The sequence below is a fragment of the Peromyscus leucopus genome, chromosome 2, assembly GCF_004664715.2.
Source record: "Peromyscus leucopus breed LL Stock chromosome 2, UCI_PerLeu_2.1, whole genome shotgun sequence".
Classification (NCBI taxonomy): Eukaryota; Metazoa; Chordata; class Mammalia; order Rodentia; family Cricetidae; genus Peromyscus; species Peromyscus leucopus.
In genome coordinates, this window is record NC_051064.1 from 37416248 (window position 1) to 37443806 (window position 27559).

General features: G+C 41.3%; 1 long non-coding RNA gene across 1 annotated transcript; it reads left to right on the forward strand.

The window, feature by feature from the left end:
- Window positions 1-221: 221 nt before the first annotated feature.
- On the forward strand, window positions 222-27559 carry LOC119087385. Its single transcript, XR_005090806.1, has 4 exons — window positions 222-914; window positions 10049-10120; window positions 21535-21630; window positions 26635-27559. It is a non-coding gene; the product is annotated as an uncharacterized LOC119087385 (long non-coding RNA).

Consider the following 27559-nt stretch of genomic DNA (forward strand, 5'->3'; position numbering starts at 1 on the left):
CTGAGGGGAGGCCAATAAAGGCCCTGAATATTACCAAGGATCACTCTCAGGAAATGACCTTGGCTATCATGTCATTATTCCCAGCACTCAGGAAGCAGAGGCAGGTGGATTTCTGTGAGTTTAAAGGCAATCTGGTCTACATAGTGAGGTCCAGGACAGTGAGGGCTATAAACTGAGACATTATGTCAGAAAAAAAAAGAAGAAAGGGAGTGAGAGAGAGAGAGAGAGAGAGAGAGAGAGAGAGAGAGAGAGAGAGAAGCAGTATGACACCTGTGCCTCTTCCCTCTGGCTAACTTCATCTATTGCCTACTTCCCTTAGCATATATTTAAACTCATGTTCTAAAGCAGCACTATGCATTCTCCTGGTTTATCCTTCATCGCTAATATTTAATATATTCAGAATGATTTCTCCATTCCTATCACTTATGAGTCCTGTATGAAAATTTTAATTTAAACACAGGTTTATTGACCCTTACTGTTATTCAAGGTCAGTTCAAGTGCTATTTTTATTTCTAGAAGAATTAATTAATGCATTCTATTAGTTTGGACTTATGTGGAGACTGAGGAATCTTGGACATGTGTGCCCCAATCCGCAGTTTTGACTGAGAGTGTTGTGGCCAGACAACATTTGGGAACCTTCTCTGTCTTCTCCCCTTGAAGGGTGACCCTGGTTAAACAGCTCTTTAAACAGACGTCTTTTTGTCAGAACCGCAGGTCATATAGTCCCCTCCAAACAATTATTACTTATGAACTAGATAAAAGCCCCGTGTTGTCTGATACATAAACTTAGAAATGGGCAGATGGGGTCAGGGACAGAGTTGGTCTAGATTTCGCCCTGGTTTATTTAAAACATCAGAGACAGGGAGAGAGCAACTGGACACCTGTTTTAGAAACATTTTGGTGGAGAGACAAAGGTGAGTAACAAAACTGTTTGTCCTTTATGTGCTGAAAATGTCCCTCCGCACAAAGATCAATCTCTTTTTTTAAAAACAATGATGTGAACAGCCTCCAAGAATTGGAAGTTGGAACTGTGCACTTTTAAATTTTTCAGTAATAATATTTGCATAAATAAATAGGTTCATTTTATTTTAGAAGTAACAGAGAGAGAGATGATGATGATTCTGAGGCAAAGTGAACTAGAGAAGAAACTGCAAACGTTTTTAAAATTATCCCAATACTTGCATCAGTCTTGATTTTTCTCATCTTCTCAGAGAGGATATAGACAAGAGCTCTCATTGTTCGCACGACTGACACTCAAACCCTCTCTCCCAGTCCTCTCTATTATCGTTCTTGTTTTATTTTTATTTTTTTGCAAAACCCTAGCTATGTATTAATTTTAACACATCACGTGGTTTAACAAGTTATTTATCCTTCTCATCGCTTTGTATATTTGGGACTTCATGATTCATATTCTCAGAAAAGTTCTCAGAGAAACTGAAGCCACATAGGCTTATTTCCCTGTTTTACTTTAGCACAAGGTAGGAATACTATCTAGATATTTCTATTTTTACTCTATAATGAGGACACTGAATCTAAAAATTGCACACCTCCCTGAGCTGTTACATTTCTTGTTCACTTTAACCTGAATAAGGGCTTCAGGTTTTCATGGAGTCAGATTTATGCAATGCCTGTTTTGAGGCAGTAAACATCCTGTCATCCTCAGAATTTAGTGTTTATTTCTCCTTGTAATGAGAAAGCCCTCTGGCTCTCCAAGCAGCTGTAATTTCTCACTAGTTCTGCATAAACATTTCAATATATAATGAGTCATTGTTGGATTTGATAAAGAAAATGGAATTAGAGAAAGAGTAATTTACATGTGGGGTGCCCTCCCATTAAGGTTTGTAGCAAATGTGGAAGAAATGAAAATGTATGAGCTAAAAGGGGGTGTGATGGTGCAACTTGTCATCCTCACACTGAAAAGGAGGATCACAAACTCAAGGTCATCCTTGACTACATAGCAATTTTCAAGCCAGCCTGGCCTACAGGAGACCTTATTTCAAAAAGAGGTGTGGGGATGGGGTGGGGTTAAAAGGAAAAAGATGACTGTGGTTTTCAAAATGGGGAGAAATGTTTGATGTTACCTTGATACACTCTGTTGCCAAGGTTCTTTGCTTACTCATAAGCAGAAATGCTCCATGAAGAAGACATTGTGTTCCCAAAAGGACCCAAGTCTCCAATGTAAGAGAAGTCCCCACAGAATCCATATTGCCCTGTTTCCCAACACCTTCCAGTAAAAAGAGGATGGGAGTGTGTGCCTGAAGGAAAAACAACCTGACAAAGATGATGAGCTACCCAAAAGTCTGGTTTGGGATATGGTTGGAGTTTGTCCCCCAAAGTTCATGACCTATAAGCTCGTGGTAGTTTTAATGAGGTGGGACCTGTAAGAGCTGGGGCTCAGTGTAAAATAACTTTGGGAAGGATTACTGCTCTCCTGGAGTCAGTTCTTGATAAAGTGGCCTATAGAAAGCAGAGCACCATGCACCTGTGTTTTCCTGCCATGACGTGATGCAATCCTCACTGAAGTCCTGACAGAAATGTATGTGACCCAGGGTTTTCAGCCTCAGAAACTGTAAGCCAACCAAATCCCTTTATTTTGTAAATTCCCAAGACCCAGCTACTTTTTGTAGCAACAGAACATTGAAAAAAACAACACGGTGAACATCCTCCTAAACTGCCTTACTACTTTTTCTTTTTCTTTTCTTTTCTTTCTTTCTTTCTTTCTTTCTTTCTTTCTTTCTTTCTTTCTTTCTTTCTTTCTTTCTTTCTTTCTTTCTTTCTTTCTTTCTTTCTTTCTTTCTTTTTTTGTTGCTGTTGTTGTTGTTTTCGAGACAGGGTTTCTCTGTGTAGTTTTTGGTGCCTGTCCTGGATCTCACCCTATAGACCAGGCTGGCCTTGAGCTCACAGAGATCTGCCTGGCTCTGTCTCCTGAGTGCTGGGATTAAAGGTATGGGCCACTGCCACCCAGCCTGTGCCTCCTTTTAAAACTTAGAGTGTGTTACCCTGGTAAGACTGAATACTTGGGTAGAGCCTCCTTTCTTCTAGAGTACGTGAATTCACAACACCCTTTGTGAAACACCAGTAAAAACTACTTTCTCCAGGTAATTTGCCACATCCCTTTGTATCTAGTCTTACTGCCTGGAAGCTTCCTAGGGACAGCCTGATGGTGACCCTTGCAGTTCCCTTTTATCTTGTTTAAGTGTAAGATATATTTTTTTCTAAATAATCAAGTGGATATTTAATATTTTATATTTGAGCCAAAATTATTTGCTTTACAACGTTTGACCTTTCTACAAGCATGCCCTGGCCTTGGTACTGGAAAATATCTCTGTGTTTAAACTGATATATTTGGCTTGTAGTGGAATTTGGATCAAGATTGAAAAGCCTCAGTGGGGTGGAAGAGAGCATGAGCAGTGGGGTCCCAGAGAAAGGAAGAGGGGCTGTGCATGTTAACTAACACATCCGAGCCGCAGAGGACCACCAAGCCTCCTGAGCACTCAGTGCTCCTCAGAATATGGTGTCCTATTAGGCTTCTCGGAGACATTCCGTGGATGTTCACGGCATCCTAGAGAAGGCACAGCTATGCTTCATTTGTGCGTGCTAGTCGAGTTTATAAACCATTTAAAACATAAGTGCAGCATTTTTAGCATAAGCAGAGATATTATTCTGAATTTGTAATTTAAACAAAACTTTGCACATTCAGAGTTCGGAAATCCTTCAAGGGGTTTTGTTTCCACAAGAACTTGAGAAAAAATATTAGTGTAGAAATTTTATTAAAGTGATAAGAAACTGAATCTTCCTAAAATTGCAGATTATAAATCACCACAGAAAAGATAATGGCTTGTGTACATAGTTCACATCACCAGAGGCTGAGTCTGGAATACCGAAGAGGAAGAAGGCAGAACATTGATGGTTAACGTCTGGAAATGCGAGTAACAGGCTAATCAATTAATTAAAATGACTTTGTTTTGAGCCTAGTCCAGGCTGGTCTGGGACTTGCGATGCAGCCCAGGATGATCTCAAACCTGTGGTAATTCTTCTGCTTCTGTCTCCCAAGGGCTAGGATTGTAGGCATGAGCCACAGTCCACCCCATTTTTGCTTCATCAGCCCACAACATTACCAATGTGAGACGCTGAGAGAAGACCTTCAGTTGATGATCTTAACTAAGAAGAAGCAGATTATTTTTTAAAGATACAAACGTATTTACAAATGAGAGTCTTTGTCTCATGCCCTCTTATGGTCTCCATGGGCACTTGTACACATGTGACAGATGCACATATATGAAAACAAATCAACTTTAAAATCTTGTTTTTAGAATGTGCAGAGGTTGTTTGGAGGTCCTTTGCAGTATCTCACTTCATGTCTTCTCTTTAGGAAACTCCCTTGGTGGATGCTAGTGGTGCTGGTCAGTGTAGAGGAGAAGGGTTTAATAAAGTTTTAACAACAAACCCGTAACACTCTCTGTGTATATGCTTTAGGTCTTCACATTTCTATCTTTTTTTTTTTTCAGAGATAGTGTTTCTCTGTATAGTTTTGGGCCTGTCCTGGATCTTGCTCTGCAGAACAGGCTGGCCTCAAACTCACAGAAATCCACCTGGCTCTGCCTCCTAGGTGCTGGGATTAAAAGCATGCACCACTGCGGCCCAGCCACATTTCCATCTTTGGCACTATGGTGTTTCTCTTTCCTATGACATGGAGCATGAGGAAAGTGATCAGAAAATGATTTTTGAATGAAGAAATATATTCACAGCATGGCAGATTTCACAGGCAGATTCCATCCGCTGTGATACATGGAACAGATGGAACATATTTTTAAAAATTAACTGCTGCATTAAAAAGAAGAAAGGAGAGGGAGAGAGGGGGGAAAGGGGAAGAGGAAAAGAAGCCAAGTGCAATCGGGTACTGAGTCTCCTAGTTACTTGGGAGGTTGAGGTAGAAGGCACCTGAGCCTACAAGTTCAAGGCCAGTCTGGGCACATAGAAAGACACCCATCTCCAAACAGCAGCCCCGGCAGCAGAGAGCTTTAAAGGGCAGGTTCTCTTATGTGAAGTCACAGTACCAAGTAGATACTACTTTTTCTAAATCACACCAAGTGGCTTACACTTGATATGACAGGATCCGAGGAATTACCCCAAAACCTTGAGTTCCAAAGACGCTTGATAAAAACAGCTAGAGATGGGACAGTTGGCACTGAGTAGACTGGGCAGGAATATGTTGTGACTCAGGTGCTATAGGAATGAGATTGCAACTAATTCATGGTCATAGTCTCAGTAAAATAACGGAACAGACAGGGTCTGTTTTTCATTACTATAGCAAAATACCCTCGGCAGACTAACTTTATAAAGAGATTTATTTAGGCCAAAATTTAATGTTTAAAGTCCAAATGGAGTCCATTGGGTTACACACACACACACACACACACACACACACACACACACACACACACACACACTACTAAAACAAACAAAAGAAAGTAGAAATGGGTTTATTGAGAAGAGAAAAGGAATTACTGGCAAGGACACAAGAGAGGGTTACAGAGGAATGATTTCATGGTTGAAATATATTGTATGCATGCATGAAATGTCATAATGAAACCATTATTATGCACAATTAATATATGCTAACAAAACATGTAAAGCTTTGGGGAGGGTACTTCTTGAGCAAATCAACTCGTGGTGGATGACATGGGGAGAACGCCTGGGGAGTGAGAAGGTACATCTCAGAACAGGAAGACATCAGACTGGGGTCATGCAGTCCCTTCCAGCAACACACCTCACTGGATTTAAGGACTTCCTGTAGCTCTTATCTCTCCAAAGCTCTGCACACCTCCCAATGCCTACACCTTGGGGACCAAGCTTCTAATTCCTAAATCTTGGGAGGCGAACAACATCAAATCCCATGATGAATATAAAAAGTATTTTGAAAGTATATCACTCTTTGACACAAGAATTGTTCTAAATCTGTCTGTGCTCTAGCCCCTCAATATCAGATATATCAGATCTCTCTCTCTCTCTCTCTCTCTCTCTCTCTCTCTCTCTCTCTCTCTCTCTGTGTGTATCAGACTATAATGAGTAGAAATTAAGTATAAAACATTTTTGTCTATAATGCATATTGTGGGTCTAGTAGGATGAATATTTAGTTACATTTTAAAAATGGTTTCAAAATATTATTGGATAAGAAAATGCAACACTCAGGAGAGCAGGCCCGGCACCTCACCAGGGCAGCACAAACAAGCCAACATTGTTAGCTCAGGTGTAGGTGAGCCAGCCCTGAAATTGTGACCATCGAGAGCTGTCCCCATTTCTCATCTGGTGGACCAACCCTACAGCTGTCTAGGCCCAGATCCAGGGTTATGACTTGGCTTGTCCTAACATCCACTCCATCTGTGATCTGCTGGAGCACATGAAGGAACCTGACCCACAGACCCAAAGCTGCAGAATCTCCACAACACAGGGCACCAGTGGGATGACCAGGAAGAGTCCTAGTGGGGGCCCAGCATTGAACATGTAGTGGAGACCAGGAGCCTCGAACCAGACCAATGACTTTGCAATGAACACTTGTAAGTAGAGATGTATGGACAGAGAGGTATACGGTTTGAGTTGTTGGGTTGTACTGAAGCTTCCATGATGAGGTTTTTTAAAAATCCCTCCCCTTTTAAATTTTTTCTCATTTTATTTTCTTCCTTTTTTTTTCTCTTGAATTTTGTTTTATTCAGGGAGGAGTGCAGGGACAGAAGGTGGATGTGAAGGGACAGGGAATGAATGGGGTCACCATACATGATGTAAAAAACACATAGAATAAACAAGCAAATAGATAAATAAATGCATAAATAGAAAGAGAGAGAGAAAGAATGGGAGGGATAGAGGGAAGAAAGGAGAGGAAGGAGGAAGGAGGGAGGAAGGAAGTGGGGAGTCAGATTCCCAGTTTACTGTCCCAACACTTAAGCTTCACCCTCCAAGTCTGAGGAGATCACTGGAGTTCCACAGCTCCAGCAGTCACATCCAGATCAGACTTTGTGTCATTGTCACAAAATGCCTGATGTAAACAAGTTTAAAAAGAAGAGAGAGAGAGAGAGAGAGAGAGAGAGAGAGAGAGAGAGAGAGAGATAGATAGATAGATAGATAGCCACTGAATATTGAACGTTTAAAAAATATTTCAATGTACAGAAAACTTGCAACTTTAATTGGATCAATCTGTATCACTGATGGGAATATCTGACTGTATGTCCTTGTGTGTGTACATATGTGTATAAACATATGTGTATGTGTGTTGTACGCCACTGTTTATTTTTATACGTCAAACAGCGTTCTCCTGAGAGGCTGCAGCACTCTCTGTGTGTGCTTGCATAAACACAAAGGTTGTTGCCTTGGGTCTCTTTTGTACAGCTCTTAGCTTTTTGGAGCAAACCTGAAAATAGACACTCAACACTCCTTCCATCCCTGAGCTCCGTCTGCATGGCTGCTGTGTCTGTCTTCCTGCCCCTAGCAGTGTTCATATAGCATCACCTATGTGCGGGGAACTCATCAAAGGCTAGTTTAGCAACATTTATCTGTTGTTAATTAATAAACATTTATTAGACTTTAGAAGGTGGCTGGTGCTGTTTGAGGCTTTCCATTCGTAGGGAGAACAGTCTGAGGCACACATGGGTCATTGAGGAACAGTCTGAGGTCATTGTGAGAAACTGATGCTCTTTTTCTCTTCCTGAGGTCTTATAATCTCTATGGCATCCTTAAAGGTTTTCCTATTCAGTTCTCTGTATCCATGCAGATGAATAGCTAAACAGATCAGGGTAGCCATAGATTTACAATGCATTTCTTAAGACAAAGACTATCAAATGTTCTATTGACTATAAATACAGTTCCTCCAAGCAGTATATCCCAGATAGATTTAATCAGCACTTTAGCTGTGTTTGAAATACCTTAATTTCCAACTTCAACTTTGCTAACTAACCTTAAAACAAATCACATTTCATATTTAATTGGTAAACTGAGAACCACAGCTGATAGTGTTATGAATTTACAAAGATGTTTTTCCTTTGAATATTGAATATATAGAGCTGTAGCACTGAAAATTACTGAATTACTTAATAAATGCTTTGTGTTGAATGTATCTTTAAAATCACCCTCAAAAGTTGTATGACAAATGAAATCCATGTGTCTGACTCATGAAAATTTATATACACTAATTTTTATATTGTTCAAATTCATTGCAAGTAGTATCCTGATCTTAGAGCTCCACGCCCTTAGATAAAGGACGGCAGCAGGTGCTAGATGTCTCCTCTCTTGTAATTGTCTCCCAAGAGTTCATCACCTAGAAGACAGGCTTTATAATCTTACAGATCTGCTACTTTCCTAGGCATCATGATGTCCAGAGCATAGAGTTTTTGTCGGTGGGGGCTACAGAGCAACCACATCCGGATACACAGTGGTGTAGGAGCACCAAGCCTGCTCGTTGCCAGTGCCTCACAACACAGAAGGATCCTACTTCTCCCTTTTCTGCTCCCTGTACCCATAAGCTCATCTGCGCTTAGTGGGAAGATTGACGTTTCTGAGCACATCCAGAAGGCATCAGTTTATTATGCACAATTGCTTATTGGCTAGTAATGAGGTTAAAATTTAGTCAAAGACCGGCATGGTGCAGAGATCCTGCTATAAATGATGCTGCCTGTCAATATATTTATTCCTACATCCGCACTTTCCATTTAATCCACTCTAAGCAAACATCAAAATTAGATCAACAATGAATTTAAATTCAGGGAGCAGTTCCACATCAAAGTACTTAGTGGGGTTAGGATAACATTATACAATATATTCCAATTTGTTATTGAAGAACAGTGCAATACAGTGGATGTTTGAGATGGAGTCTTCACGTGGTTTGTTCTTTAAAATAAGATAATGGACACATTTTACTGTTAATCCCCAAGGTTTTCTCTCTCATTATATATCAGGCCTGTTGATCACCACTTAGGAGACCTTGTCGGCCCCACGTGGGTTTTAAATTGCCAATTAGCAGCCTTGTCACCAGCCACAAACGGGGAGCATGATTTCAAAAACAAGCATTGCATTTCTTCTAAGGTTGTACTAAAAAACATGAAAGCGAGGCTGCAGGGAGCAAAGGAGGCCTTCAGGCTGCGGAACTGATTCTAAAGGAGGGGACTCCGTGCAAATGTGTCTGCACACCGCAGTCCCTGTGCTCCGAGTGAGCACCCCCTGAGACCTGTGGGGATGTTTTGCTTCACTTCATGCAAACTGCTTTGAGATTTCTGGCATCATTAAGTCAAAATTTAGTGCAGCCATTTTGTTCAGAACCAAACTGAGTGACACTTGCTCAGTCAGTGAAGAGAGAAGTGCAACGTCTGTTTGTCACATGGCACAAATGTGGATGTGTTACACATGGCCTTGGTCTCTGCGAAAAGAAATAGATAACACATTTGCTTATACTCAAGGCATGTGCACATTGCTGATCTAAATCAGATCTTTCAGACACACACACACACACACACACACACACACACTACACCATCTCATTGTTTTCATGTAAAGATAGCACTGCCTATTCTTATGCTTTGTGAATTGGTTAATGATGTCTCAAGTCTAGAGCATGACTTTGAGAATTATGTGTGCTCATTGTTTTTTATTTTTAATTCTTTCACCAATTCTTCTACCCAATTCCTGAATATGTGTCTTTCATTTGTGACCTTTGGTGCTTTATTATTTTAATACTGTGAATTTAAATATGAATGTATAAAGGTATGCCTGAAAAAGTACTAATATAAAGCATTTATATGGAGTGTAAAAAGCATAAAAGCTTTTTATAAAGCTTTATAAAATATATGTCAATCTAGATAAATTTGTTTAGAAAAAAGAATTGGGTTTGAAATTATGTTGGGATAAGTTCTCATCACTGCGTATAAGGGGCAGTGGAAACAAGAATGCCAATATTAGCAGTGTTAACACTTATTGTAACTATATTTTGTGTCAAACACAGTGAAAGGAACCTTAAGTACATAATCTAAGATAAACTGAATTCTCTCTCATTTTTGGGATCCAGGTAGGACAGCGATTTGGACTGAGTCTCTTCGTCACAGCTGACACAGAAATTCGCTGTACAGGTGCCTGAGGGGTAAGAAAAGGGAAAGCTGTCCCAGGCTGGGCACTCAGGGAAAGTTCTGTGGAAAGGGTAAGCACCTGTAGACTGAAAGCTGACAATGGGATGGGAAAATATTACACTGCGTGGAAGCCCGTGCGGGCTGTTCCAGGCATGGCTGCGTGTGCCTGCTAACCTTGTCTCTGGTTGGTCTTATGTGCCTAAGTCCTGTGAACTAACCTGTGTTATACCACTAACTGAGAAGTTCTGGAGACAATTTGACCATCAGCTTCAACTAGAGACTCTTATAATTTGTCAGAAACTATATAGTTTACTTACCTTTCATAAATAGTAATTTTTTGTTGATAACACATCAGGATGAGTGTTACCATCTTCATTTTATTAGTGAAGAAGCTAAAACTCAGACAGGTTTTATTAGAAGAGTTTGGGGGGCTGGAGAGATGGCTCAGAGATCAAGAGTGCTGACTGCTTTTTCAGAGGAGCTGGTTTTGATTCCCAGCACCTGCACAGCAGCTCACAAATATCTGTAACTCCAGTTCCAGGGGCCAAACGCCCTTCTCTGGCTTCCATAGGCACTGTCTGAAGTTGGTTGCACAGACATACATTTATGCAAAACACCCATACACATTAATAAAATGAATGTCTTTAAAAAATACATATTTGAAAAGAACATTGTGCCTATGTTACACTTTGCACCTTGATTTTTCCCTAATATGTCATTACTATACTCATATATGGTTATTCTTTTACACTGTCATTTTAAATAGCCACATAAATTTCCTAACATATGTGTGATACATATGCTTTCAGCTGCTAGTCAGTCTGATGATACTGCTGTATTGCTAATGCTGAGGATTGAATTCTTTCACATTGCGTATACTGTGGGTGGGGCTATCAACTTGTCAATGTGTGTGTGGGTAAAGCAATCAGCTTGACAAGATGTATGAATTCAAAATGTGCATGCTATTTGAGCAAACACACACATATAACAGAAAAACTGTTCAAATGTGAAGAAACTGGAAACAAACATTCATGAATTAGAGACTAGTGAAATCATTGTATAGTCATAAAGTAGAATACATTTGAAAAAAGATCCGTATGTGCTGTCATGGAAAATTATCTAAACTCTATTTTGTCTGGAAAATATTAGGTAAAAGAACATTACAAATGTATATGTAAAGAACATGACTATATATTTGCACACACCTGATTCTCCTTCTGGCTTTTACTCATTGGAACTGCCTGACTCTGGGGTCCTCGTACTCTCATGGGACACCCAGGGAAGCTGATGCCTGGGCACAGGGATCAGAACAGGGCACATGCCTGTCTCACTCCACACACAGCCCCTATCTGAGGTTCACATCAGTCTTATACTGGTGAATACCTGTCAGTGGTCTTCCGACAGCTGTGTCTGTGGTTATTGACTGGGAACCAGATTTCTACCTCACTGGGAAGGTCAAACCAAAGGTCCAGGAAGTGTTGGTCATTGTCTTTATAATGTGACACAGATTATGGTGGCCAGTACAATAGCATGCTGATGACATTCATTTTAATGTACTTGATAACTATTTCACTACTATGTAGGCGGAGCTTTTCATCAGGACCACAGGTCAGCTCTGTCCTGCCACCTGCTCCCAAATAACCACACAGAGACGTATTATTAATTATAAATGCTCAGTCAATAGCTTATGCTTGTTACTAATTAGCACTTACAACTTAAATTAACCCATATTTCATATCTACCCTCTGCCACATGATGGTACCTTCTTTCAGCTTGGCATGTTCATCTCCTGCTTCATCTGCATCTCTTTCAAGACGCTCTAGACTCCTCCCTTCTTCTTCCCAGTCTTCTCTCTGCCCCTAAAATCCTGCCTCACCATTGGCCAATCAGCTTTTTATTAACCAATGAGAGCAATACATATTTACAGTATACAAAGATTGTTCCACAGCACTAATATTTCTTTCTCTCTTATAGGGGATTGAACCCAAGGGCCTTGCACATACTAGGCAAGCTCTCTACCTCTGAGCCACATCCCCAACTCTCTCTCTCTCTCTCTCTCTCTCTCTCTCTCTCTCTCTCTCTCTCTCTCTCTCTCCAGTTCCTACTAAATTGTTCAGTTTGACCTTGCACTAGTTCCATGGCTGAAACAATCCTGGAATTTGTGATCCTCCTGCCTCAGCCTCCTGAGTAACTGAGATGACAGACCCTCTAGTACAGGCTTAGCTAATTCTGATAATCTTCCTGTTCAATCATGGCAGGCTGATGGTCTATCTAGAGGGGGGATTGCTTGACACTATGGCAAAACCCACCTATATGTGTTTGGGAAGGAAGTCTAGACCTGGAGGTTCCTTTGAATCCAGGAGGTAGATGCAGAGCTACCTCTTTCTGCTGCTTGTCTTGATTGTATCCTATACTTCTCAATGTTGGTATTTCTTATGTGTTGGTGAATTGTATGTATTCTCAGTGCTTATTTATGGACAAGATTGCTTTGACCAATGACGAGGAAGCATTTAAAATAGATGGTTTGCTAGTAACGGGCGGGAACAAAAGCTATTTATTTTATAGTTATTTCTTTTTATGAAACAATGTATACTTCGAGTTATCAAATTTTTAATATGATGGGTGGGGGGGCACATGCATGCCATGGTGTGCATGTAGAGGTCAAAGGACAGTTTCGTGGGGTTGGTTCTCAACTCCCACCTTACTGATTCAGGGCCTCTCTTGTCTCTGCCATGCAGTGTACTCCCGGCTAGTTGGTTCCCAGGCTTCCTGCTGATTCTCCTGTCTCTGCTCATCATCTTTCTGTAGGAGTGTTGGCATCATAGATGTGTGGCTTGGTACAGCTGATTTTTTTTTAGTGAAGGTTCTGGGGATCAGATTAGGTCATCCATGGTGATTCATTATTATGAAACTATCTCTTACAGTCTAAGAGACTGGAGCTTTTGTTGAACTTCACAGCCAAAGTTAATAATATACCTTGAGGTCACTTAAAATTTCAATCTGACTATGTACTCAGCCTGTTTGTTTAACCTACCTTTAAGGGAACAGTGTACCGATCATCCTTACTTGCCTTGCATTTCCTGAATAAGCAACTGCTACAACCTAAGCTAATGCTTAGCTACAATCTTAAGTTATGTGCTCTTCCACGCCCTTGGCCAAGAAAAAAGTGCATGAAAGTAGCAAATACAGAGGTTGAGAGCAACTTCCTAAAATCTATCATAAATGTTGAACGGAACATTTATGGCTATTGGTTGATAAACAATGATGCTTGTTGTCTGGTCAGCTAGGATCAGTTGGAGTCAGGAACTTAATTCCTTGTTAAACTCTGTCAAAGATGTCTGTAAAGTTTCCCACTCCTTCCCCGTGTTATGCTTTCTGTTCTGTTCAGTACAAGAGAGAGCAAAGCCCATTGAGGGAACAGTAGCCCAACAGTCATACACAGGCAGTCAGACATGGATGGACACTGCCATACAGCGGGCACACACAGACAGAAGATAGCCTCAGGGACAGATTCACAAGACAGCCTTCAGGCAGGCAGAGATCCAGACTCACAACGTGCGGAGTCTGATGTTGAACATGGGGAGATGGAAGACACAGGGAGCATAAAGTAGAGAATTCAAATCTAGGTTTGCTCTTGGTTAAATGACTCAGAAGGGAAGTGCTTTTATTTCTTTCCTTAATGCTATACCCATATATTATAATGACTCAGGGCTAATCACCAATGCATTTAATCCATGCAATCAGCAGGCACTTTTCCCACTGAGCAGTCTTCCTGGCCATTCACATCTACTTTTAACAGTCCTCTTTTTTTTTTTAAAAAAAAAAATTTTATTGAATAAATAAATCGGAAAAAGAAGGTTAGACCAAGGCTTTCTACGACTCTGCCCAGGGTCTCAGAGACTGTTTTCTCCTGCTCTGGAAATTTCTTCCCTCTTCATTTGACAGCCTAAAGAGTGAAGGGATGAGCTGAACTGAAGATGGTACCTTCTGAACTCTTCAGCAACTTTCAAGTTCTCAGTTCTAGTTTCAATTAGAAAGACTTTCAGGACCATCATTAAAATGTTAGTGATTACATTTGAATTCAGTTCTCTGTAATAAAATGCCTTAAACATTAATAAAGAGAAAACAATATTTTTCTAAAACTTTGTATCCAAACCAGGTAAAACAAAAATAAAAGCAGAAAAATGTCCTTTTGATTTTATCCCAATGTATCAATGTTTCTGTTTATTATATTTGAATTATCTCTACATAAAGGATATCTTTTTTTTTTTTTTTTTTTTTTTTTTTTTTTTTTTTTTTTTTTTTTTTTTTTTTGGTTTTTTCGAGACAGGGTTTCTCTGCGTAGCTTTGCGCCTTTCCTGGAGCTCACTTGGTAGCCCAGGCTGGCCTCGAACTCACAAAGATCCGCCTGGCTCTGCCTCCCGAGTGCTGGGATTAAAGGCGTGCGCCACCACGCCCGGCTCATAAAGGATATCTTTGAGAATTAAACCATAGTATAGAAAAACAATGTTCTGTTTTGATTAGTACATTAAGGATTATACTTTGCCTTTCATGATCAAGGTAAAAATCTCTGTAGATATCATAATCTGTTACAGGCTCATGTTTTCAAGCTGAGATCTCTTCAAACTTGTTTCCTGAAACTTTTTTTCTTACTGATGATTTTATCAGGCACCCAGATCATTAAATTGGTATTTAATTAATCCCATAAAGTAAAAGAAATAAAACTTCCAAGTTTGGAATCTGTTAGATTTTTTTTTATAGCTGCAAGTAGCTGGGCATCTCATTTTAGAAATGGAAAGGGTTTTTTTTTCCCCTCTTTCTAAAATATACTGTTGGCATTTTTGTAATTTGAAAGCATTTGAAATTTGATCAGTTAATTTTTTTTTTCTCTGCCAGCATAGCAGATCTGTCTGAGCTAAGAGAAAAACAATGGGAGTAGCCAGCTACTCAAGGTGGCTTGGTGACAAGCATGCCCAGCGATCTGTCATGATCACAAGTTGTGAGTGTGGAAAAGCGTGAAGCTAGGATTCTTGTTTCTCTGAAATCTACTAACTTTATAAGCAGCCAAGTGAATGCTCCCTTTGAGATGGCCCTGAATGTGTTTTAACTATTAACTCAAGCCAGCTGATGCTGGAGTAACTGGTGAAAGACTAGCGTTGATTTGGAAATCAAGATTTAAAGTGGGAGAAAAGTAAATTTCCCTTTGCTGGCAGATAAAAACTGGAGATAGCTTCTTGGTTAGGGATGGGAGCTCGTGTAGACTTCTTCTCACACTGGAACCTTGTCTGGCTTGAACCTGTGCAGGCCCTTTGCATGCTGTCATATTCTTTGTGAGTTCATATTTCATCACTCTTGTGTCTGGAAGACACTGTTTCCTTTTTGTTATCCATCCTCTCTGGCTCTTAAAATCTTTCTGTCTCCCCTTTCTTGAAGTTCACTGACCCATCACAGGAGGGATTTGATGAAGACATCCCACTTAGGACTGAGTACTTCAAGGTCTCTCACTTTCTGCACACTGTCCAGTTGTGGGTTTCTATGTTAGTTCCCATCCACTGCAGGAGGAAGCTTCTCTGATGTTGGCTGGGCAAGACACTGATCTATGGGTAGAACAGAATCTTGTTAGGAGCCATTTCATTGCTACTCCTTGAGCAGAACAATAGCATTTGATTTTTCCCATAGGGCTATTGCTAAACTAGTTTCAGGTTCTTGGACATCCAAGCAGTGTCAGGCATGGGTTCTATCTCATGGAGTGGGCCTGAAATTGGATCAGATAGTGGTTTATTACTCCCACAAGTTTTATGCAACTTTGCACTACATTATCCTCAGGTAGGTCACCACTGTAGAACGAAGGGTTTGTAACTGGGTTGGTGGTTACCTTTCTCCTCTGGTAGAATACAGAGTACCTTTCAATACCATAAACACTAGTTGGTAGACTCTAGTTAAGCATCAGCTTGACTTCTCTATGTTCAATGAGATGTTTAAATGTTGTCTTTCAGTAATAGGTCTCAACATCAGTTTGTGGAAAACAATTGCCTTGGCTATAGACTTAATTGTTTGGGGGTTTTCATGAAGTTCCTTTGGCCAATGACTCAACTAGATGTAACTAATTCCTAGCACTGGAAGTTTTACTTGGTGGCAAAAAATGTCTAGTTGGGCATTGTCTTTCTTGTTATTTGGTGACTCCAACTCGGTTTCTTTTGTATATGTATAGTTTAAGAAACTTCTACAGTAGTAGATTTCCATAGTCTTATTGAGTATATGAAACTTAAGGATAGACCTCATACCCAGCAGTAAGATGGCCAACAGAAAATGAACTTAATGTTATTTTTTGTAGGCTTTTGGTCTCCTGTTGTTTGGGTGGTTTTTTTTTTTTTTTGTCTCACTGTTTTCTCTGTGTGTATGTGTGTGTGTGTTTCTTGTTCTTTTTATTTATTTTTTTATTCTAGTATGTTTGTGGTTTTGTTTGTTGGCCTATTTGTTTGAGAGAGAGAGAGAGAGAGAGAGAGAGAGAGAGAGAGAGAGAGAGAGAGAGAGAAGGCCTGGAGTTGGCAGAGGGGAAACTTGTGATCAGGATATATTGTATGAAAAAATATTTTCAATAGAAAGATTTAAAATTGTTTCTGTACCAATATTTCCCCATGCATGTCAAAGTCCCTTGGCTCTCATCATCAAGTGCTTCCACAATGCCAGGCATCTGAACCTCGTTTGAGCCTCGGGTGAATTAGGCTCTGTATTTATTTTCACTTTTTTTTTTTCTTTCGAGACAGGGTTTCTCTGTGTAGCTTTGCGCCTTTCCTGGAACTCACTCTGTAGACCGGGCTGGCCTCGAACTCACAGAGATCCACCTGGCTCTGCCTCCCGAGTGCTGGGATTAAAGGCGTGTGCCACCACCGCCCGGCTTATTTCCACTTTTGAGAGGAATAGATTATTGCAATAAAGATTCAGATGAATGTAGTGGCCAAAGTGGAGAATTTGGGAGGATGAATCACATGATCCTATTCGAGGACTTCCAAGATTATTACTGGACAAGTAGTGCCTCACCCACAATGGGGTAATGAGAGAGCTATTTGTATGCTGAGAAGTACTGAGAAGTCCTTCAGTCCTGGCTATGGCAACTTTAGCCACATGAGTAGGCAGTAGGACTCAATACAAGTGTGCCATCTATATTAAATTAGAAAGCTTGAAAAGGTATTTGAATTCCAAGTTACGTATTAGTGAAAACCCACAAAAGTCCCTATTTTGTAATTTTGCAAAGACACAGTGGTACTGCTTAGATACTGTCCTTTGGTGGAAACATGGCATAAAAAAAACTTTAGGAGTTTGAGTTGAGGCCCTTTTAGGCTGCATTTGAACATCAGGTTCCGAGTCTTAGATCTCATCACAGGCTGGCTCAGCCTGCATTCTCTCTGTGTGTCTTCTTTGTTCACCATGAATTGTCCTACCTTGCATTTTCCTCTAATTAACGATGGTTAGAGAATGTGCAGTTTCATTATCATGCTCCATCAACACCTTTGCTTTAGCAGGCTGATGAGAGCTTGTTAGTACATTCAGGGGTAAAGCTAAATTCCAGACTCTTAAACAGATTTCAGATTCTGTGGTGAGTGTGTAGGGCAACAAAGGAAAGCCTGAGAACATAGCGGTTGACTTTGAGGAGAAAAAAATATCTTCCTAAGATTCTTCCAAGTGCCCAAATAGATGCTGTCGCAGGCTCTGGGCATCTCCTTCCTCTTTTCTTGGCAGCAACTGGAGGGAGCAGACTTGCTCCTGAGGGAGAATTGGCCTCCTTCTGATTCAGCACCTGAAGTCCTTGAAGCTGTTGGAGGTTCCAATTAAAGCTACACCTCTTGCTAGTCAGGATCACTTCACTTTATATCCTTTCCCAATGGAGAAATGAGTAGTGATCTCTAACCCATGGTGAAATCCGACCAGAGCGAATCCTGTATTGTTTGCTTTGAATTCAACGCTAGTAACAGAGTGAATCCAGATCTCTTGCTGCTGCATTCAGGGACTTGCTTGTTTTCTTTGTTCAGTGTTTATTTTCAAACTATGGTTGCCAAAATTGAACAAATTATTTGAGATTCTAAATTGAGGCTCTTCTTGGTTTAATAACACAGCTGCTTCTCGATAAAGCGGTGCTTAAGCAAGAATCTTTACGTACAGTCACTTCCTGTGAGTAAAACCACCAGTACATACAGGAAAAGCTCACGCCTCTGAAAGCTGTCCCATGAATGGAAGAGTGAAAATCGCAGTTTCGAGAGGCAGGAAGCCAGCAGGCAGACTAAGGAGGGAGAACCTCCTGGTATTTGCTGCTTCTTGGCTTCAGCTCTGCGCTTGAGTTGTTTTCTGTTTCTCGAAACTAAAATGGTCTTAGCTAGTATTATAAGTAAGACGAAAAGCCACAAAATCTTAACCATGAAATTCGCGCCCTGTTCTTTGCTGGAAGGAGTATATTGGAAGCTCTCAAATGCTGAGATTGGCTTCTGTTGCATAGCTGTGTGTGGAACGCCCCCAAGGAATCAGACAGCTGGGACTTAGTGGTAGCATTTCTCAGCTTTCCCCCATGCTCAAATGGGAAGGGCGTGCTCAAAGTGTCTGCAGGTGCCATTCTTTCAGAGTAGAGAAAATGGGGCCACTGTAGCATGAATCTTAACAGTTCTTATTCATAAAATCAAACCTGAGGCCAGTTATTGGGGTGAACACTGGAAGATCAGAGAGACAGAACAGGCCACAGCCACCTCACCTTGCCAGTTCCTCAGCTGGTCCTGTTTCCTCAGACTGGAAACTTCTCAGTCCTCATCCAAATGAATCTCAGCTGAACTGTGCTGCTCAAAACCTAAAAGCTTAACCAGCCAAATGCCTCTAGTTTCTGGTCCTCACGCCTTATATATCTTTCTGCTTTCTGCCTCACTCCCTGGGATTAAAGGCTCGCTTTTTAGGATTAAAGGTGTGAGTCACCATGCTTGGCTGTATCTTTGAACACATGGATTTCTGCCTCTGGAATGCTAGGATTAAAGGTGTGTGCTACCACTGCCTATCCTCTATGTTTAATATTGTGGCTGTCCTGTCTCTGACCCCAGATAAGTTTATTAGGGTGCACAGTATTTCAGGGAACACAATACCACCTCAGACCACTGTGTCCACTCTTACCTTAGGTGCTGGGACTTGAGCCAAGGGGTTTTCTAACTATGCACAAGGAGATAATGTGTCTACTAAATCTCTTATTCCTAATGCTGTAAGATGAACTAGAAATAATACATACATGAAGATATCATGTGGTACAGCATAAACATATTTTTTGTTACCTAAAAGTTCAACATTTAAAAAAGAAAAGGAGCCAGGTGGTGGTGGTGGCGGCGGCGGCGGTGGCAGCAGCAGCAGCGGCGGCAACAGCGGCGGCGGGGAGGGGGGGGCGACACCTTTTCTATCACTTGGGAGGTAGAGCCAGGCAGATCTCTGTGAGTTCAAGGCCAGGCTAGGCTAGAGAGCGAGATCCAGGACAGGCACCAAAACTACACAGAGAAACTCTGTCTTGAAAAAAAACAAACCAAAAAAAGAAAAGAAAAGAAAAAAAGAAAAGGAGGGGCTCCACTGGTGAAGTGCTTGACCTGCAAGGATGAAGACTCAAGTTCAGACACCTAGCACCCACATACAAATCCGAGCTGGGAATGTGGAGAGAGGTGGATCTGTCTCTAGGCCTTTCTGGTCAACCAGCCTAGCTGAATCTGTGAGCCTCTGGGTCACTGAGCGACTCTCAAGAAATCAGGCAGAGAGTGATAGAGGAAGACACCTACCTGACAATGATCTCTTGCTTCATGTGTCATGTGCTCTTGTGCATGCACACATACATGCACTCACACATCACAGGCAGCCATGCACGAACACACACACAGAATGTATACATATACATAGATCATAGACACAAATGAAGAAAGAAAGAAAAAGAAACCAGAAATATAATGGAAGAAGAGGAGAATCCAGATTTGAGGATAACTTTAAAAGAAATAATGAGGGTCTGGGGAGGGGGCTCTAGGCACTTGCCAAGAAAGTGTGAGAACTGAGTTAGAATCCTCAGAACTCAGGTCAAACCTGGGCACAGTAGCTCATGCCTGTAATCCTGGCATTCCTACAAGGAAACCGGAGGTAGAGATGAATGAATTCCTGGGATCTTGTTGGAGAGCAAGGCTGCATTTGTAACAGGGAACAACCACAAGGTGGATGTCCTCTCTGATCTCCACAGGGGCACTATGGTCAATGTGTACCTGCATGCACACATAAGAACACACATGCACATAGCATATACACAACATAAAAATTAAATAGAAAAGGAGTGGTGGATGTTTATGGGTAAAATATAAAATCTTCTTTCCAAAGTTTATCAGCTGTTAGAGAATAAGCATGAAAAAGAATGAATACCCCAGGTGCCTGGATGGTTTGAGAGAGAGAAAAGACTGAGGATGAAGGTTCTATGTGTCTGTAAGGGATGTACAAATATGAGACTGAAGGTCCTTCAACCAGTGAGGCAGATTATAAGCACTCAGATCTGTTCAATCAGATACTTTATGCTTTGTTTTATGTTTTCTTTGCTCTACTAGGAATAAAAATGGAAACAATTTCTATGGGAATCCAACAGTTTCACAGGCCAGCTCTCCCGATCTGAAGGAGAAGGAAGCCCACGGATTCCCTTGTCCCCCCCCCCCCCCCCTCCCGCCTTCCCCCCCAGCCCACCTCCCATTCCCATCTCCTCCAGGGCAAAGACTCTCCTGGGGATTGAGTTCAACCTGATAGACTCAGTCCAGGCAGGTCCAGTCCCCTCCTCCCAGGCTGAGCCAAGTGTCCCTGTATAAGCCCCAGGTTGCAAACAGCCAGCTCATGCACTGAGGACAGGTCCCGGTCCCAGTGCCTGGATGCCTCCCAATCAGATCAAGCCAATCAACTGTCTCACTTATCCAGAGGGCCTGATCCAGTTGGGGGCATTGGAAAAATCACAGGGACAAATAGCCAAATGAATGGAAGCACATGAACTATGAACCAATGGCTGAGGAAGCCTAGTTTTAAGGTTTAGTCTCTCAGGGTACAATGGGCCCCAAGAGCCAGTGTCGAACAATGACAGGCAGTCTAGAGTTTGTGGTGAGAAGCCTCCTGGTGTGGAAATGCTCAGGTAGCTTGGGACGTTCCCAGAATGAGTGAGATCTTTGGGGAGGAAAGAGAAAAAGCCCAGAGCATCCAATTTTAATTTTGGGAAGGACTTTAAGATCAGCATGAAATTGAAGTTGTCTTCTGGAAGATTCTTGCATCCCACTCAAACAGTAAGGAAGAGAATTTATGTCAAGGGTTTGAAAAGTGAAAACAGCTGTAGCGTCCGTGTCAGAAATGAAACTGGAGGATTACTTCTGCACATACCAACTGTGCTTTTTGGTTTCTGATGCAGGTCTGGAATGGAAAAAGAGGTCTAACCATGACCAGAAAGAGTTTCCTAACAGAGACAGAGCCTAAGAAAGAACCTGGCTGAATTAATGAGAATGAAGTGAGTTTTCTTTTGTGCATGATACTGTGGGCCGAGTTTCTTATCTGTTGCAGTTTTATCCAGTATTGACTTTGGTCCAAACACCATGGAAGCATCTTCTCTTCCCCAAACCCACCAGAGGTAATGCAACTCGAGTGTGTTCTCTTGAAACGAAGGCTCTGCTTGCTTTCTTCCGGGTGGCTCAGCAGGTGCTCTTGGTTTTCCTAGTGGAACCTAGCAGCAACACCAAGCAGCAGAGATCATCCAGGTCATATAGGCCATCATGCTTGTTGAAATAGATGAAAATGCTTCCAATTTGTCACTTTAAAATTTTATTTCAAAGAGGCTAGATGTTGGTACATATGGTAAGGATTTATTTTGATAACATTGACTATCAGTACATTTGGCCACACATTTTGAGTATCTTTCCTTCTATGTAGTTTGAATGTAGAAAACTCAGATTTATATAAACAACTGACTTATTTTTTGTAGCCAGAAGTCAGCAATTTATAGAGAATTTAGTTGGGGCTCTTTTAAAAATATTTATTTTATTGTATGTGTATGAGTGCTTTGCCTACAGGTATATCTGTGCACCATGCGTTTACAGGTAAATTCATGGTGTACACAGAGTCTAGAAGAGGATACTGGAGTTACAGACATTTATGAACTGCCATTCAAGTACGGGGAACCAAATGTGGGTTCTCCAAAAGAGAAGCAAGTGCTCTTAACAGCTGAACCATCTTTCCAACCCCTAAATGAGGCTCTTGGTAAAGTTATGTGATAGTCGCAGCATTTAAACTTCAGATATATGGTGATTATTTTCTCATAACAGATTCATAGATGTGGAATAATTTCTCTGGGTTAATTCCCAGATAAATTTCCTAGGTTGTGGATGGGTAAAGCCTTAAATCTGTGCTGGTAGTCCAGGGATGATGACTTCAGAAGGAAATTTTTGTGTAAAAGTAGAAGCAGCAGAGGGCAGATCTGGACTTTATTTGAGCATGAGATATAAAATGCTTAAAGCTTTGCAAAGTAAAAGCAAATCCCTGTGCACAGAGTACTGCTATAGTAACACACAGTTCTGTCCCTGTGATTTGTTAGATAAGATATAGAAGAAGGAAGGACAGACATTTACCAGGCTGGTTTGAAAGAAGTGTTTTTCCCTAGTGGTAAGAGTAAGACATGCTCAACTGAACTGAACAAAACACACCAAAGTTGTGTGTGTGTGTGTGTGTGTGTGTGTGTGTGTGTGTGTGTGTGTGTTTGTGCTTGTGTGTTCACATTACACACTAGAAGGTTCTGGTTAGATTGTTCTCATCTTGACACAAGCTAGGATCATCTGGGAAGAAGGAAACTCAATTGAGAAAATGCCTCCATCAGATGGGCCTGAAGGCAAGTCTGTAGGGTATTTTCTTGATTAATAGTTGGTGTGAGAGGACCCATCACACTGTGGGCTGTGCCATCTCTAGGCTAGAGGTCCTGAGTTGCGTAAGCAGGCTGAGCAAGCCATGGGGAGCAAGCTAGTAAGCAGCACTCTTCCATGGTCTCTGCTTTGGTTTCTGCTTCCAGGTTCTTGCCCTGCTTGAGTTTCTGCCTTGGCTTTCCTCAATGAGGGACCACGATCAGGACATATGGGCCAAATAAACTCTCTCCTCTCCTAGTTGATTCTCATCAACTTTTTATCATAGTAACAGAAAAAGCTAGGATGCTGGAGTATACTGTAGATACAGTTCATTATCCTACTCACATGATAGTGAATCATTAGCCTTTCCACTGTCTTCAAAAGTTCATCAGAAATACAATTTAAAACAACTGCATACATGATCAAAGGGATACATTATAATTTATTTAAGGATTCTGGTTTTTATTTTGTAGTGTCACATATCAGCTGTAGGGTGTTGACTGTGTTAGGCAAATGACCGAGCTACATCCCTAACCTTTAATTTGTCCTTCTGGGCATTGTTTTTATGGTGACAGTCACTGCACTTAATCTTAACTATATTTTTTCTTTTCTTATAACATATATCTAAATATGGCATTGCTTAGCTCAAAAGCTGAACTCTGTTTTGTTATTCTTCATTTATATTCCAATTGAACTCCAGAGAATTTGTTCAGTTTATGGGCAAATGTCCATTTTCTTATTCTGAGAACTTCCTAAGTGGTATCTTCTAATATGCTTTGTACTTTGAAAAGTTTGAATATAGCCGTTGTCTGAGTCTGGGGAGATGGCTCAGCAGTTATGGGTGTGTGCTCTTTTAGTGGAGAACTCAAGCTGAGTTCCCAGAATCCATGCCAGAGAGTTCATAACTGCCTGTAACTCCAGCTCCAGGGGACCTGATACCTTCTTCTGGCCTCCAAGGACACCTGAACTCACACGCACATAACCATACACATAGACACGCACATACACATAATTAAAATAATAAAATAAATCTTTAAAAATTGCCATTGTTTTTATTTACATTTCTTTAAATAATAGTCAGCTTGAACACACATTTCCTCTTCTACAAATACCTTTTGCTTATAAGGGTTTTAGTGTTTCTTTAACACACTGTATAACTTTGCATTAAAGATAGTAATGATTTATCCTATGTATTTCATACTAAGAATGCAGCTCGTGTGTGTGTGTGTGTGTGTGTGTGTGTGTGTGTGTGTGTGTGTATGTGTGTGTGTGTGTGTGTGTGTGTGTGTGTGTGTGTGTGTGTATGTACTATTTTGTGGAGATGGAGTTGTATCTTTCCCAGGTTTGCCTCAGCCTCGCCAATAGCTTAGAGTACAGGCCTGAAAGATGGTCCCAGGCTGTTGAAGTTTAGCTTGTTCTACTTCTATGTCCTTGTGTGTAACAATCTTGTTAATTCTTTAAGGGCCAAGTCATGCATCCCTTTCTTAAAGGGCTATCAAGTCTGTGAAGTGGAACAAGGCATCTCCCTCCACACAGCCTCTGCCTTTGGTCTTCACTGCAGCACCACAGAGAGCCGAGGTCTTCTGTGGAAAGCAGCCATCTTGTTTTCCTTCCCTGATTTTTCTCTCACAATTCTCAGTACAGTGCTTTATACAAAACTTTATACAAAAAAAGTGCCCAATGAGTGTTTGTTGTGTTCAATGAAACTCACGGTAATTTAATTTTCAAAGATGATAGATTCCTATTACCTTACAGTGACAAGCATGGAGTGCCTGACAGAAATCGGTTACAAATTGCATGGATAACAATAAAAATCTCACAGTGAATTTTCCCTCACAACCCAAGGTTTTATTTAGCACAGACAGTAGAGATTTATGAGTCCTGTAATAGTTTGGTTGAAGTTAGTCACTCACGAGCCTTTTCTAAGCCATAACCTTGAGCCCATATAATTAAATTTCCCTGGGAGAAATATATCAGAAAAAGTGCTTTAAGTGACATGGTTATAAAAAGAGAAAAATATAAGCCAGACAGGCATACTTAATCATAACTTCTAATAGGATTAGAAATATGAAAACAATAACCAAACAACAGAACATCTAGGAGTGTTGAGTTAAATTTACCAGGAGTGATTCTGGGTGAGAATACCTTATTTTATTTGTACCTGGGTCCCTTAGGGATACCTAATAAAGAGATACATAACCCATAAATTGTCTAGGACACATGTAATGGCTGACTACCAAACAGGAATACAGATAGAAAGACGCTCCAATTAAAAAACTCAAGCTCCTTGATATTCCTTGAGAAACTGATCTGACATCTGCTTTACCCAGTGCCTTGCACATCCCAGCCACATGCTCTTCCCCCTGAGCTATATCTACAGCCCCAATACCCCGTTTTCAGGAGATTTTAGACAAATGTAGTTCTACATGGTGAGTCAAAAGGAGAGCTTGAAGTACTTGTAGGTGTTGATTGATGTATAATAGTGTAACTTGTTCTGTGGTCTCCTTTCGTTCACAGGAGCCACCTAGTGTCTGGTTGTAGTCACTCATGCACACTGTCAGGACCACTTCCCGAAGCTGGTACCCTTGCTCTCTGTCAGGGAAATGATTTCAGAGCAAGGAGATCCTCCAGAACTTGGAATCCAAAAAGGACATCTTCATGTAGCGTGTGCTGTTTTTTTTAAGCTTTGAAGTTCAAAGTGCACAGCCTCAGTGGGAAGCAGAAGGGGTCTGGTGTAGGTAGGCCTTATTCTGCCAAACCAACCTTCTTACCTTGAGCCAAGGGTGAAATAGGGGTGCAGCCAAGTTCTGCCTCACCAGCCCTCCTTCCTTCTGACCTAACTCTCAGGAGCAAACTCTTTGTGGAGACAGAGCAGGGAAAATGGAGCACTTCCCCCTGCTTTGGGGGAGATCTTGAAGGAAAGGCCAATGTCCAATCCCAGGGCAGGTAGGTGTTACAGATATAGTGGCCAAGGGCTAATGGGCCCAAGGGAGTGCTTGCTCATGGAAAGAGGATAATTATGATCAAAGCATAAATACTACATGAGGATAATGACAGAAAACCCTTAAAAGCGAATGCCCTTTCTGATGATCTGTTCAAACCCCAGATGTGGCAATCTGACCCAGTAGCTTAATTACTCAAGCCCGCTCAGCTCACTGAAGGCAGAGCCAAGATCAGATTAGCATCAGAGGCGTCTACTCTGGAATCTTCTTGTTCTCTAGTAATTCCTAACCACCCAAGATCTTGTTTCTAAGCTTTGATCACAAGCATTTCTTATAATTACATATTTATAATTATAAGCAAAGTTTTTGAAAGAAACAAACCAAAAGCTGTGAGTCTAGGAAGTAAAGGGTCCAATCTCAGTCTGGGTTGGTCCTGCACGCGCCCCACACCACAAACCCAGTCAGGCCATCTGGTTGAATGGCGTCACCTTTTTTTTGATATTTATTACAAAATAAAATACTGATGTGCTAATTTCTTAATTTTTTGATTTTCATAATTTACTTATGTACTTGATAGAGATTTTAGTTCATTACATCCACCACTGCTCTTTTTTTTTTAATGCCTTCCCATATAATCCATTACCATTGACTATCACAACTTTTTCTTTCATTTCCATGCAGAACAGTGGGAGACAATCAGTGCTAGCCAACCAGGACTGAGAAATCAGCAGTGATTAAGAAGAGACCAGCATCACTGATGTGAAATCTTCTGGGAGTACTTCCTCAGGGTCAGCACACAGAAGCTGTGGTCCAGAGTGGGCCAAGAGTACATCTCATGCTGGCAGTAGAACTTGGTAATATGTAAGAGTCTCCCAGGTGGTGCTAGTTTTAAAGGCAGGAAGGAATCAGAAAAATAGTTGAGGCTTGGCACTGTGTGGTAGGGCTGAAGTTCCCAAAGAAAGGCCAGAAGAGACCCCCTAGTGAAGGCGTGGCCTGATTGCTATGGAGAGCCAAGCATTTTGGAGATGCCAATACCATGAGAGGACCACCAAGGACAGAAGCAGCTGTAGAGCCGACCCAGCCTGAGCCTGTGAGTCCAGCTGTGTACGTCAGATGGCAAAGCTGGAGAAACAGAGCTGTTCCAAGGCTCTCTGGCACCCAGAAGACTGAGTTTGCGGAGAATCCTGAAGCTCAGAAGGGGTCGAAGCATGCCGAAAACCCCGGATTTTCTCATCCTGAGAATGACAGGAATTTGGCTGCTCTTTTGCCTTGCTCAGGTACCAACAGACCCCAGCAGACTGACTTTCCCAGGGTGCACATGTGCCTGGTGCATGTAGCTACTGATGAGCTCAGGTATCTCCAAGGCTATGGTGACTGGTTGCTGTTTATCTGACCAATGAAACATTCCAGGCTGGACTTCCTTTCTTTTCTATATGATCTTATAAGGTTCCTTCCCCTGGTCCCTGCTGCTTCCAAGTGTGCAAATGAAGCACCCTCCATGCTGTTGCCCCAACCTTATGACATACCACCACATGGATCCAACAGGCCATTCTTCCTGGGGTATAACTGTCTCCTGCTCCCTCTTAATAAATGAGGTGTCCTCTGA